Here is a 13,531-nt window from a genome sequence, read left to right on the forward strand (position 1 = left end):
ATGATAAGTAAAAAATTCAACACATACAGCCTACTGTCCTTATGTCCTGGGAAATGTTTCCCTTCTGCTAAGAATAATATTCCAGAATTGATCAAATCTCAGAAAAACAGAAATAAGTAATCACATAACTGATAAGAAAGGAAGGAAAGCAATGACTTAATTAAAAGAAAAATTGGACTATGATTTGTGAAAAATAATGGATAAGGGTCAAATAGGTGAGCATCTGTCCTCAGACTCTTCCTAGCTGTGTGGCTCTGGGTAAGTCATTTAACCCCATTTGTCTTACCGTTTTTCTGCCTTGAAACCAATATCTAGTATTTATTCTAAGACAGAAGGCAAAGGGAAGGAGGGAAGGAAGGACAAAAGAAAGAAAGAGTGAGAGAGAGAGAGAAGAGAGAGAGGGAGGGAGGAGGAAAGGAAGGAACAAAGGAAAACAATGGACAAAATCTTATGTATGTAACTTTGAGTTACTAGTCCCAAGACACCTTATTCAAGTCACTTCATCTCCCTCCATCTCAGTTTCCTCCTCTTTAAGGAAAGGTTTATATTACAGGGAGGTCTTTAATCTGTTTGCATCAATGAACCCCAATGGCAGTCTAATGAAGACTATGGACCACTTTTCAGAATAACATTTTAGAAGCATAAGATAAAATATTTAGAAGTATAAGACAGTCGTGTTGAGATATAATTATCAAGGTTTTGTGAAATTCCTGGTCCTTGATTAAGAACCCCTGGACTAGATAACCTCCAAATCCCCTTCCAACACCAGCAGTCAATGATTTCCTAAAGCAAGGAATTAAGTCATTGAGCATGTCCAAGTGTATTTCTACGATACATCAGGGTTGTTGGGGTTTGATTCAATGTCATTATTATTAATAGGAGCATTATGGTCACTACTGATTAAGAAATGGCTTCTATGTCCATTAAGTGTGCAAGATACTCTCCAAGCAAGGGATACCATCTTTCCCTGCTTCACTTGCTCAACAATTTGAATATGCAAGACTAGCAAATTAAAAAACACAGAGTCAGAACCGGGAGTAGTTGCCTAGTGTATAAGCAGGGGGAGCACAACAACAATTACTTTTAATGCTACTTCTTATAAAGGTACATATTTTCATTGCCAAAGAATTCCACTGCCCAAAGATCTTTATTTGCAGACAAGTCACATGTTTTTGTGTGGGTAAATGATGGGGTAAATGTGAAGGTTGGAGCACACAAAACACTATCTCAAGAACAACTGAGGGAAGGTAACATTTTGTTTCACCCACTCCTTCTTCCATCACCCGTTTCATTTTAATCTCCCTCAGTCTTGGAGAGCTCACAGATGAGCCAAAAGGGACCTTAAAGATTATCTGGTTCAGCTCCATTATTTTAAACATGAGTCAACTGAGGTTAGAAAGATGAAGCAACTGGTCCCAAAGTCATACAGCTAGGCACAAGGTCTTCTGATTCTGAGGACAAGGCTTTCTTTCTTCACTGTGCCACATTTTCTGTTTTCTTCATCCTCATATAAAAAGGGGTGTGGCCCTTGCTAGAAGATTCCCATCTAAGTTGGCTACATTTTTATGTGCTCTATATCTCTTTCTGGGGGCTTCTTAATATTAAAAATATTTCATTGTACCCCTCTTGGATATGGTTCTTACTAAACCTGTCCATTATAGTGTTGGGCAGTTTAATACCAACTAGATCTTATTCTTGTGGGTCTTCCATTCAAAGATACAGATGTATTATCTCACCTTCCATAACTCTTTCCAAGTCCTCCTGTAAATGTTCTGTGGAGAGTCTATCCAACATGCCTTCCTGTAGTTCTCTTGACACCATAAAGGTGTCAGTGTAACAAATATGGTCCAAAGCTTCTGTCACATGATTCTGTCACAGCTCTTTGTAGTGTTGAAAGCAATACTCTTAACAACAGGATAGAATAACCTTTAATTTTTCCTCCCCTATCCCTAGGTCGGTTTATAACCACCTAACCTAAGGAAAGAGAAAGAAAGAACAGAATAAGCATTTATTAAGCAACTATTATGTTCCAGGCACTAAAGGCAAAACCAAAGTACAGTGCATTGCAAATATTATCTCATTTTGATCACCACAACAACCCTGGGAAGAAGCTTCTATTATTATCCCCACTTTACAATTGAGGCAGCTAGGGGTTGTTACATGATTTGCCCAGGATCAAACAACCAGGAAATGTCTAAATGCAGGTCTTTCTGAGTTCTAAGCCCAGTGCTCTAAATTATTTTCAGTTGCCAGCATCTTCACATCTCTGCCTCCTCCCAGTAACGTTACAGATACTGTTAAGCTCCTATTTAAATGCATACTGTTATTATAATTATAGATCCCCTACATCAATATATCCAGTCTTTCTGGGTCATATGAAGATGTCAGAGTGATGCAAGCCAACATTTTTATTATTTAAGATACTGTATACTGAGTTTATGTTGATTACTCTAAGTATCATCTTTGAAAGATAACTAGCATTAAAGTGTTGATAATGTCCCACTTTGGCAATCATATTTGCATAGTGTACAACAGAGTTTAGCCGAAAAAATTATCTTAAGTGGTGTTTTTCATCAGCTCTGTCAGTCTCACTGTTTGCTTCAACATGGTACATGAAGCCTTGAGTGACAAATGCTAAGGAAACTTTTTTCATCCACACTTTACATTATAGCATAATTGTCTTATTCTTTATAGGAAACCTGCTAGGAAATCTCATTTGTTTTATTTGTAAAGGTTATATGAGTGTGTATCAACTTTACTCTTTAAATTAAAGATGGAAAGTAGATAAACACCCATTTCTGTTGCTAGCTAGTTCACAAGGCTGTAGAGCATTTTTTTTTCTCCTCAATACTTATACATTATAGGGGTTATACATAGAGAAAATTTGCTTGGTACTGTTCAACACAGTGGGAACAATGATTACATTTTATGGAAAACAACAAGGTGTCTTCTCAATGTTGGCAATGGGATATAAATAATCCAAATGTCGTCAATACATTTTCAGGTAGAAACCCACCAAACTACCCCCTCCTCCTTCCCTTTGGATTACCCACTAAACTACTGCTTCCTTCTTCCCCACCAAACTGCCCTTTCATCTTAACTTCCTAGATTTAGAACTTGGAAAAGAACTTAGAGGTCATTAAGTCCAAAGCCCTAATTTCATAGAGGAGGAAGTCAACTCCTGGAGAGTTTAAGTGACTTGTCCAAAACCACACAGACAGTAGTAAATAACATCCATTCAACCCAGGACCTCTGAATCCAAGGCCTCTATCTAGGCAGTCTCTTTCTATACCCTTCTGCCCTTCTGCTTCCTACACCAAATCATTCTCTTCTTTCCTTTCCAACTCCTCTCCCTACCAAACTGCTTCCCCCCCCCCTCTCCTTTTTCTCCTTTCTCTGCAGATTTATTTTTGCCTCAAATGGCCATATTTCTCACTTCCAGTTGGGCACCTAAAAGTAATCCAAATTCACTTAAATCATCTTCTAAACCAAATCCATAATGGTTCAGGAGATGAGACAAATGTGGTTATTTCCTTGCATTTCTGATTGTCCTCTTTTTGGTGAGGATTTTGATTCACTCTAATTTGGTCTTTGGTTTGTATATTGAAAGGACAAATCAATTGGCATCTCTTCATTTGTGGGGACTTTTTTCTTTTAAGAACAATGAGTTCATAATGACTAATACATGTTCTGCTATCTTTGCATGGAGTAGAGACAAGGGCACCCCATCTCTAATAGCTTTTGTTGGCTTACCACCATTTTAGTACCTCATTCATTCTCTGGGTAAGGAAAGACATCATGCTCATGCCAATGTCAGGTCAATAAAATTAACAGGTCTAGAACCATTAAACCCATAAAGAAAAAAAAAAAGATTTTGTCACATTTTTCCTACTTCCACTCTCCCTTCCAGAATCCACTACCAGCACCCAAAAAAGCCACAAATCTTGGGCATAAAAAAATGCAAAAAAATTTCTGCCTCTCTGGTGGGATGTAGTCCTTCTCTCTGGGACAGATAATTTATGAGAAAATCACCTCCTACTTCGTGCATAGCAATAGAACCAAAATATTTACTTAGAGCAATAGCAGTTGGTAATGGTCTAAAGGTTTACTCCTGAATAAGGAGAGGAGAAAAGAAGAAAGGGGGGGGGGGGACTAAAGGAGCTGCCCATCATAAGCATTGCAAATGAATCATTAGACTTGGTCCTGCAATCTAGGTCAGGATTTAGGGCTAAGTAGGAGAGCTTTTAAATCTGCTTATGTGAACAAACAGTAGGCAGACATTTATATTGTGCTGGATGGCACAAAGGGGAATGGAAAAAATGCTTTCACCTGACACAAGGACCTTTTCCTGACCCAGAGAGTAATCAGAATAAAAAAGGTTATACTTTCAGATGAATGCCATTTAAACACAGGAGCAAGAGCTTCAGGCAAGTGTGTGTAAGCACATACAAAATAAAATGCCTTCCCCCAAGCTTTCAATCCTCCAGGTCCCATATGGACTTAGCCAGGTAGATTTTTAGATGGAGAGAATATTTCTCAGATTCAGAAACATGTTACCTTCACTTTTTTTTTTGTTTTGCTTCCTTTGCAGTAGATTATGGAATCTTAAAACCAAAACAGGGACCTTGGACACCACTTAGTCCTATCCATTTATTTTACAGACGAGAAAACCGAGATCCACAAAGGTAAAATGATTTGCCTCCGAATCTCACAGCAAGTTCATAGTAGAAATAAAGCAAGGACAAAACTGAGAAGATAGACTAGGTGTCCTGATTTGTAGTCTAGTGGTTTTTCCATTACACCATTCTGACTTCCTCTCTTAATAAAATAAAAATTATTTTGTTCACAAGTTCTCCATACCAAGCATCTTTGACCTAATAACTACTATATCTATTGGGGGGGGGGACACCTAGAGAATTGTGAGCTGGGTGAGGAGAAATGTGGAGAAAATGCTTCCTTTTGCCCTTAAAACAATCTATGAGCTCATTCTATGTGTTGAACAGAAACTGCTTCCCTCCCTCAAAACCTCTCCACTTCTAACGTATTCATTTACTTAACACAGAACAGTATATGGTATACTCACAACACTATGGTTCTTGTATCAATCCCCCCCTTCATTCCCCAAACCTTACAAAAACCACTTCCTCTATTTAAAAAAAATGTTCTTTAGGAATGTAAAAATTAGCTGAAGTTCAAGGAAAATGGAAGAATTTTAGAGCTCATTTATATATATATAAAATGAATAACCTACAGGGTTTGTATTTGTTCTATTTGCTCTCATCTCAAATTACAGGCAAGCTGAAAGTTCAGCTAGAAAGTTATAATGGCAAAATGAGGTATTTTGAAAAGGATCCAAGAGAGCAAGTTTGGTCAGGTCTCACCCTCATTGGACATCAATTTCCTCATCTATAAAATGAAAGAGTTGAGGTAAATGACCTCTAAGGTCTTTCCCAACTCTGTGGTTCTATGACACATGTCATTCAAATAAAATCTGAAAGTTAAAACAGCAGAAGGATACAGCAGAAGGCTGGTCTTTAGCTTTGTAAGAAAGATAAGAGGAAGAAAGAGAGAGGGGTGGAGGGAGGAAAGAAAGATATATAGACAATAGATGAATGGATAGATAGATAGATAGATAGATAGATAGATAGATAGATAGATGAATGGATATTACAAAGGCCAAAGCATCTCTACCCATTTCCAAAGATGGTTGAAGAAGTCTGAATCTATAAGGTTCATTTGATGTTTTAAAATTAATTTGAAAGAGAAAGAAAGCATTTCATCTAGGCAACTTGCAAAGATGCTTCAGTTTCATTCCAGTCATTGGACTAGTAGCCTAGAACTTATATTTCTAAACAGCTTTTTTATAAATTTTGTTTTCCAGTTTCATCTATGAAAGCTTTTTTTATCCTGTGTAGTGTTGGTTAAGTGTCTGTTAAGGTCTGAGAAACCAGTATTTTCAAAAAATATGAGTATATGTATGTATATCCATATATATGAGATAATCACTTTATAAGGAGCCTATACAACAAGCTGCAGAGCATATACATATATCCATATATTGAACCCTTTCATATCTTTGGCTTTAAAAACAATCTCTTACACCCATAAATTTTACTGGAAACAAGTCTTGTTTTTTGATATTACCCCACTGAGCTTTACACAAAGCAAGATGAGCAAAACTTGAACTTAATTTCCTCAGTCTCTGCAACTGGAAGGCTATAGAATATTCTATTTGGGGACATCTTTTTAAACTAGGTTATGTTACAAAAGCAGCCCCACTCAGGCAGTCTGAACGTTATTCTGATGCCTGCCACAGAGCAAGTGAATCACTCATTCTGAACGCAAACACCAGTGAAGAATGTGTTAGAGGATACGCCATCATATTAAAAATTAAATCTGGCTGCAGTCTATAATGGGCTTTTCTTTTTCCATGCAGTGTTTCATCTTTCAGCTAAGGGCATCAAACTGTGATAGCTATACTTTTATAGTTAAGGCTGGGGCATTGGCTGAGGTCAGAACCCCAGCTTCCCTAAATGCAGAACCACAAATTTCACTGACACATGGTGCTCTTGGCAAGTAATATATGTTCCTCCCCCCCCCCCCCCAATCTCCCTTGACTTCAGTCTGTTCAGCTAATGCTTGAGGTAAGCTGATGAGTGGTTATTTCTGTTGTGCTCCTTAAAGCAAAAAAAGTAGACAAGAATGAAGACGGTACAACGATTTCAAAACCCCACCTATTTTGTTGTTGGGGGTTTTTAATTTTGTTTTCTGGTTTTTGTACTTTAAAAAAAAACCATCCTGATATGGAAGAGATTTAACTCATTCATACCCCAGGCTAAGTTAATACTTAGGTCATGTTTGAGCTCTCTGGGGAACCCCTGGTTGATGCCATTCGAGGGGCAATGGTGTCTTTTCAAGTGGAGTCAGCACAGCTGCCGAGCCATATGGGCCTGGAGCATCCCAGGCAATCCGATTTGGGGCAGTTTCACGATGTCATTTCTTAATGTGTTAATATTTTTGGTGGCACCTGATCAAGGGCAGAGATCACGTAAGCCCAGAGTTTGAGGCATTAAAGAGAACAGCCCAGAATATTTCAGAACGGTTATAAATATCTGGGCAATATGTGGGTTAAGTGAAGTAAGATAGGATTCTTGCTCCTCCTAGCTAGAGAAGGCCCCAGGGGTACATTTTAACTATTAATTCAGCATCAGCTGCTTTTTAAACCCAGGAATCATCATTTAAGATATTCTAGCTAGACCTACAGAGAACTGCATTGCACTTAAACAACAGATCTTTCTCTTCTCCCCCTTCCCCCACCCCTAAAAGGGGAACAGCAAAGACCCCATAACACTAGAAGAGAAGATGAAAAGAAACAGTTGTCATCTGAACAAAGGCAGGCTGTTATGAATTGTTTGCTTTTTTTTTTAAGTGGAAAAGAGTAATATTTTCATCCCCTTTGCTGTGTCATTCACGAATCTATGTCCTAGAATATAACCACCAACAACAAAGGTCCAGGATGGGAATTCCTCTGCAGTTTAAGTTCTGAAACAAACTACTGTGGTCTCTACCCTCTGGACCACTTTTTTGAGCTTGTGGGGGATAAAAAACAAAGGGGGAGATCAGAAGAGTAACGTTCTCCAGTGAAGTGCCGGAGATGGTGACTTCTTTGCAGATGCAACTGCAGTCTAAATCTCATATTAAGTACTCATATTAACAGTTTTGTTTTGTTTTTATGCTACTAGGTTTTCTTTTTTTACGTTTAGACCAAAACTTTCTCCTTACAGGCACATTGCCTTCTCTTGGGAACCTGATTATTTTCTTCCATTAAAGCATCTTCCCTTCCTAAAAAAAAAATGCCAGTTAGGACTTGTTTCTTTTCTTGAAACCTTTTTTCTGACTCCTCCGAGGTAAGTTTTCAACAACCTTCAAAAAGCGAAGTGCACAATTCGAAAGTAAAAAAGTGCCTGAGGTCAGCTGTGCCACTGGAAATACTCATTTATAGAAGTCTGTCTCTGTGCGTTCATCTTCACGCAACTGCGGCAATCCCAGTAGATTCGTTTTACTTAACTGATTGTGTTGGGACTAGTCGTTTTTAGTTGGGGGAGAGGAGGGCTTAATGTTGAAGCTAATGCTTACTTTTCAATAATAGCAATGTTTCCAGAGACACATTTAGATTTTTGTAGTCATCGTCAAAGCAAATGCTATGAGTGAAGCAGGGAGAAGAACGAGGAGGCAGAAGAGTTCATTTATGGAAAAGGACTACATAGATCCAGGCTGGAAGCATGGACTCATAAAAACTTCCCTCGCTGGAAAAATGGAAAGATTTTCTTTCGTATTCGGAGTCTGGTTTTCCCTTTTTCTTCTCCTTCTTCTTTACCATGCAGCTTACTCTGCGTCCTTGCAATATAACAAGGTTACCACCAAGCACACCGGAAGAATGAAGGGGCATCACCTAAATGTTTCTAAATTTAAACAAGACAGATCTACGTGCACGCGCACTCTGCCTATCTCTCCTGTGCATCTGGACTTGCAGTTTAAAGCTCGCGCACGTCTGCTTGCATGCGCGTGTCCATCTCTCCTTCACATTCACCTTGAATCTCGTAGGGTGGGCGGCTAAGTCTTTCGGTATATGTATCTATTGATCCATACCTACCTATCTGCCTATTTAGTTATCCATCCATCTAGCCTTCTCCTGAAGATTGTCAGAGGAAAAACTGCAAAATCCCCCCCTAACCCCGCAGTAGCCCAAGGAGCTTGCTCATCCTCTCTCTGCAGTGATGTCAGCTGCAAAAGCCAGCCGGTCCCCGCCCCCAAAGCTGAGCATCTCGGGCTGGCAAAATCCCAACAAACCTATCCCAACCTCCGCAAGCTTCGCACCGAAGGGAAGGACTCGAGAGTCCGGATCTCCCATTCTCTACTGCCCCCCACCAAAAACAAAAACAAAAACAAAAAAAATACCATCACCTCTCTTGGCGAAGTCGAATGGCTAAATGATAAATAAGGAAGTAAATAAATGGCTGGATGCTTGGAGGGGAGAGACTCCAGCCGGAGGTGGGGGTGGGGAGTGGGATGTGGGGAGTGCGGGGGCGGGGGCGGGGGCGAGCGAGATTGCCTGGTTTTCAGCTTCAGCTGCACTACGTGCGGCTGGGAGAAATCTGCAAGGAGTGGATGAAGTCGGTGTGGTGGCCGGGATCCCTAGGAGGAGGGAGCGCGCACAGGCGCATTTAAGGGGTTGAAGGCACAAACAGCAGCAGATCCCAAAATGATTTGTAAAGAGGAAACGCCCTGGGGATGAAAACTGATAGAAGTGAAGTAGGGAGAGGACAGAGGAAGGGGAAAGGGTTGCAGGTCGAACCTCTTCCAGCTCTTCCTTTCCCACTTTTCCATGATCCTCCACTTCCCCCCAAATCCTCATTTCCTATGACAGCAGCTGAGCAAAAAGAGGAAGGGAGGTAACGGGGGGCAAGGAATATGACGTGTGAGCGTTCAAAGACCGGGAGAGTGGGGAAGCAGAGAAGGCTCAGGCTTGATCCGCGAGCATTCTAATCCTCTTGTTTTCGGGAAACAGTAAGCAGATGTGATTTCTTTGAGATTAATAATCCTTTAAAGATATAACAACAATAATAATAAAGTTCATCCTCACTAGAGGACGGGTAGCTTGGAAGACCCCCAGAAATGCTCGCTTGCGCTCTCTCTCTCTCTCTCTCTCTCTCTCTCTCTCTCTCTCTCTCTCTCTCCCGTCTCCCTTCCGTCCCTTCCCCGTTTTCATTTCTTTCTTTAGCCTTTGCAAAATTCACTTCATATAAGTTAGCTGGAGCAACAGACTTTCCAATGCAAAAGGCTTCCTGCTCTCTGCACATTATAATGATTAATATACGAATGCCTTTTGATCCGCTAGCCTTGCCCACCAGCAGCAGCAGCAACCCTCTTTCTGCACGCATGCTCTGGTTCACTGAAGGGAAATCCTGAATTTTTTATCATTATGATGATGATGATGTTCCTTATCATGGTTATTATTTTCTCCTGCAAGGTGGAGAGACCACCATCGCCTGCTTCCTGGTCGCTTGCTTTTCCTGGATGCTCTGGGAAAGATACGACCTTGGCCACCAATCTGTTCTTTGATTGGTGTTTATCTATATTATTCAACTAGCAGCCTTTGGTTACCTTTTCTTCTTCTCCTCCTCCTCCTCCTCCTCCCTCTCCTCCTCCCTCTCCTCTTCCTCCTCCTCCTCTTCTTCTCCTCCTCCTTCTCTCTCTCTCTCTCTCTCTCTCTCTCTCTCTCTCTCTCTCTCTCTCTCTCTCTCTCTCTCTCTCTCTCTCTCTCTCCCTTTCTTTCTTTCCCTTCCTCCCTCTTTCCTTTCTCTGCTCTCCCTCTATCTTTTATCTCTGGTTTTGTTTCTACCTCTTTACATTTTTCGGTTTTTATTCCCGATAGATGCTGCCTGGCTTTCGTGGGCATGGATTGGGATGCTGCTGTCAGTGACCAGCCCCCTAAAAAAAAAAAAGGAAACCTTGGATTGATACCCAGCCCCAGCACCTTCGACTCGCCTTCTCTGCGGCCGCTGCTGCATCATCCGGTTGGAGGGATGAGACCTGAGAAAGAGAGAAGGGTGTTGGAGGAGCATTCTCTAAATCTCGCACAGCTTTTCTCTGCGACAGAAAGGCGCCAAGGCATTTGAGCTTCGGAGAGGGAATTTGGGGTTTGACATTTTTTGTCCTTATAAGGTACTTTATTATTATTACTACTACTACTACTATCATTTGATTCTGCTTTCTCTTCCCTCTTCTCCCTCTCATTTTGGAAGATGCAGGATGAGGATGATAAAAGTGAATTTAATCTCTTTTTTTTAAATCTGTGGATGCAGCAACTTCTCTTTCCGGATTCCTCCTACTCCTCTTCTCTCTGAGAAGGTGGGAACCTTCTCATCACCCTCTTCTAGCATAGGATTGGAGTGTTATGATGGGCTAGTAGGGGTATGGTGGAAGTTCAATGATCCGTTTAGAAAAAGACGATATTGAAGGAGATATTCCTTCTGCGGTGTTAGAGGATAATGAAAGGGTGGGGTGAGGGATGGGTAAATGTGACATTTAGAGAGAGTCTTGAAATGTAGAGGCCATGGATAAGCTGTATTTGGTGGAAGAAGGAGAGATGAGGAGAAAGACATGTTTTGATTCCTCTTTACAGGTTGAGTATTGATGGGGGAAAGTCTAGCTCCAGCAATATTGTATAGATGTCTTCGGAGGGAGAATATATTTATGTATATTTGTGTATCTATATATAAGTATACCCACACATATATAAAGGTGAATGTCTATGGTGTGTAAACAAGAAGAGGGAGGGGACTTGAAATGATTTCTTTGATTCCTTGTAGACCGTATGGTATGATTTAGGGATCTCTCTCTCCCTTTTTTCAACATCCTGTACCCCAGATATATCTTCATTACAGTCGGGTGACCTTTTAGATCAAAGTCCACCCCATCACCTGGTAAGGCACATTGGCTGGATGTAGAGAGGGAGGATATATGTAGGGGTGTCTCTAAGACATATTCTTTCTCTCTCTCCCCTCCCCCTCCTCTCTTTCTCTTTCTCTCTCCCTCTCTTCCTCCCCCCTTCCCCTTCCTCCCCCCCCCCTCCCTTGCTCCCTCCCTCCCTCCTCCCTCCCTCCCTCTCTGCTGCATTTTGCATGAGCTATCTAGGTCATTAGCATTTTAGCGTATGCAAGACTTGACAAAGCTGATGAGAAGCCAGATGGGCCCCACTCTTATGGGTTTTTTTTTCTCTTTTTCTTTTCTTCCCCCCCCCCCCCCAACCCCATCCCCCCATCACCACTTGGGACCTAAGCAAAAGGACTTGACTGCAGCAGGCGAGCCCGGGACGGTTTATTGCTGCAATCCAGGCCCTTTTATTGCAGCAGACCGTTTTTTTGCGGAATACTGGAGGAGACTGTGTTATGCAGTGACTCCGAGACCAGAGGTAGAGGAGGCAGCCGCCCTGTCAGCAGCGGCAAGCCCCTTTCCTCCCTCCTTGTCTTTCTTCTCCATCCTTCTCCCTCCACCCCACCCCCCACCCCACCCCTCCCTTTTCTTCCTGGGCAGAGATGGGTAAAAGAAAGCTGGAGAAGATAGGTGTTGGCTTTGCTTCTCTAGGACGAGGTGGGTTTCTTTGATGGGTTTTTTTTTTCCCCCTATTGTCTGAAGCTGAGGGAGGGAGAGGTGAGAGGAAAGAAAGAGGTAAAGGGAAGGAGTATTTAAAATGGGGGAAGGAATGCTTCTCTCCCTCCATTTCCACCTCCACCTCCCACCCCACCCCCTTCGCTTTGCAGGAAGAGCCTGGATGAAAAAAGGATCGGGGGGAGAACAAAGAGCCATTGGAAGACTTCGCTGTTATCTCATTGTCTGTGTATCGGGGGTGGGGGGGCTGGGGTAGGGAGGATGCTACTGTCCTTTTTTCTCGACACCCCCCCTTCAAGTCCCTCACCCTACCATGAGCACACACCCCTCTTTTTTTCTTTACTCTCTCTCTCTCTCTCTCTCTCTCTCTCTCTCTCTCTCTCTCTCTCTCTCTCTCTCTCTCTCTCTCCCCTCCTCCCTCTTTCTATCTCTCTCCCTCTCTCCCTCTCCTCCCCCTCTCTCTCCTCTCTGTCTGTCTCTCTGTCTCTCTCTCTCTCTCCCCTGTCTCTCTCTCTCCCTCTCTCTCTCTTTTTCTCTCCCTCCCCCCCCCCCCCAACCCTCTCTCCCTCCCTCAGGAGAAAGCCTCTCTCTCCGTGTTCACAGCGGACCTTGATTTAAATGTCCATACAATTAAGGCACGCGGTGAATGCCAAGAATGGGGCTGAGCAGCATCGTCGATCGGTCTTGGTCAGAGCCGACTGGAGGTTCCGCATAGCGCAGCACTGCAGCAGCAACTGGGGCAGCGGCCGTGTCTCGGAGACAGGGAGGGGACGTGCACCGACTGCGGGCAGGGCTAGCCTTGTGCTAGGGCCTGCCGGGTGAGGAGGGGTGTGTGTGCGTACGTGTACGTGTGTGTGGTCTCTGCAACATAGGTGTGTTTGTGTGGAGACCTCCGCGTGTATGTTCGCATTGACCTGTGTGCGTGCGTGCGTTTGTGTACTGCAGATGCCACTATAGATACTTTCCCCCCTCTGTGTGCGAGTACGTTTTTTATGTGGATAAGGACCATCAGTTCCCCCAGTCTGCGTTTTTGTTTCCGACGTCGGGTCTGGTTGTGCCCTTGAAAAGACAAACTCCGATGCCTAGAGGACAGGTGGGTTGTTGTGAATGCTCTGGGGGCATCTGATGGGAAGCCAGGGTCACTGTGCTGCAGGGATGGATGTAGATGAAGGGCTGGGACTGAAGAAAATTGGGGGATGGGGAGGAGTGAATGAGAGAGCTTTTCCAAGGTCCTTTAGGGAGAGAGCCTGACACCTCCCATTGCCCCAGCCCATCGCCGAAAGAGCTTCCTAATTTAATTATTGCTTATTATTCCTAATGTTTCAGAGGACCCCTCAGAAATCTGTTGAAATGGAGGAGT

The 13,531-nt window shown here is 42.6% G+C and overlaps 2 non-coding genes across 2 annotated transcripts; both read left to right on the forward strand.

Annotated features, from left to right (window-relative positions):
* The first annotated feature begins 11,843 nt into the window (after positions 1-11,843).
* Positions 11,844-11,910, forward strand: MIR7258 (microRNA mir-7258). Its single transcript, NR_127445.1, has one exon. It is a non-coding gene; the product is annotated as a microRNA mir-7258 (primary transcript).
* Positions 11,911-12,752: 842 nt separating this feature from the next.
* Positions 12,753-12,835, forward strand: MIR124A-1 (microRNA mir-124a-1). The gene is given in 1 exon segment (NR_032164.1): positions 12,753-12,835. It is a non-coding gene; the product is annotated as a microRNA mir-124a-1 (primary transcript).
* The last annotated feature ends 696 nt before the right edge of the window (positions 12,836-13,531 follow it).

Source organism: Monodelphis domestica, chromosome 1 (assembly GCF_027887165.1).
Source record: "Monodelphis domestica isolate mMonDom1 chromosome 1, mMonDom1.pri, whole genome shotgun sequence".
Taxonomy (NCBI): Eukaryota; Metazoa; Chordata; class Mammalia; order Didelphimorphia; family Didelphidae; genus Monodelphis; species Monodelphis domestica.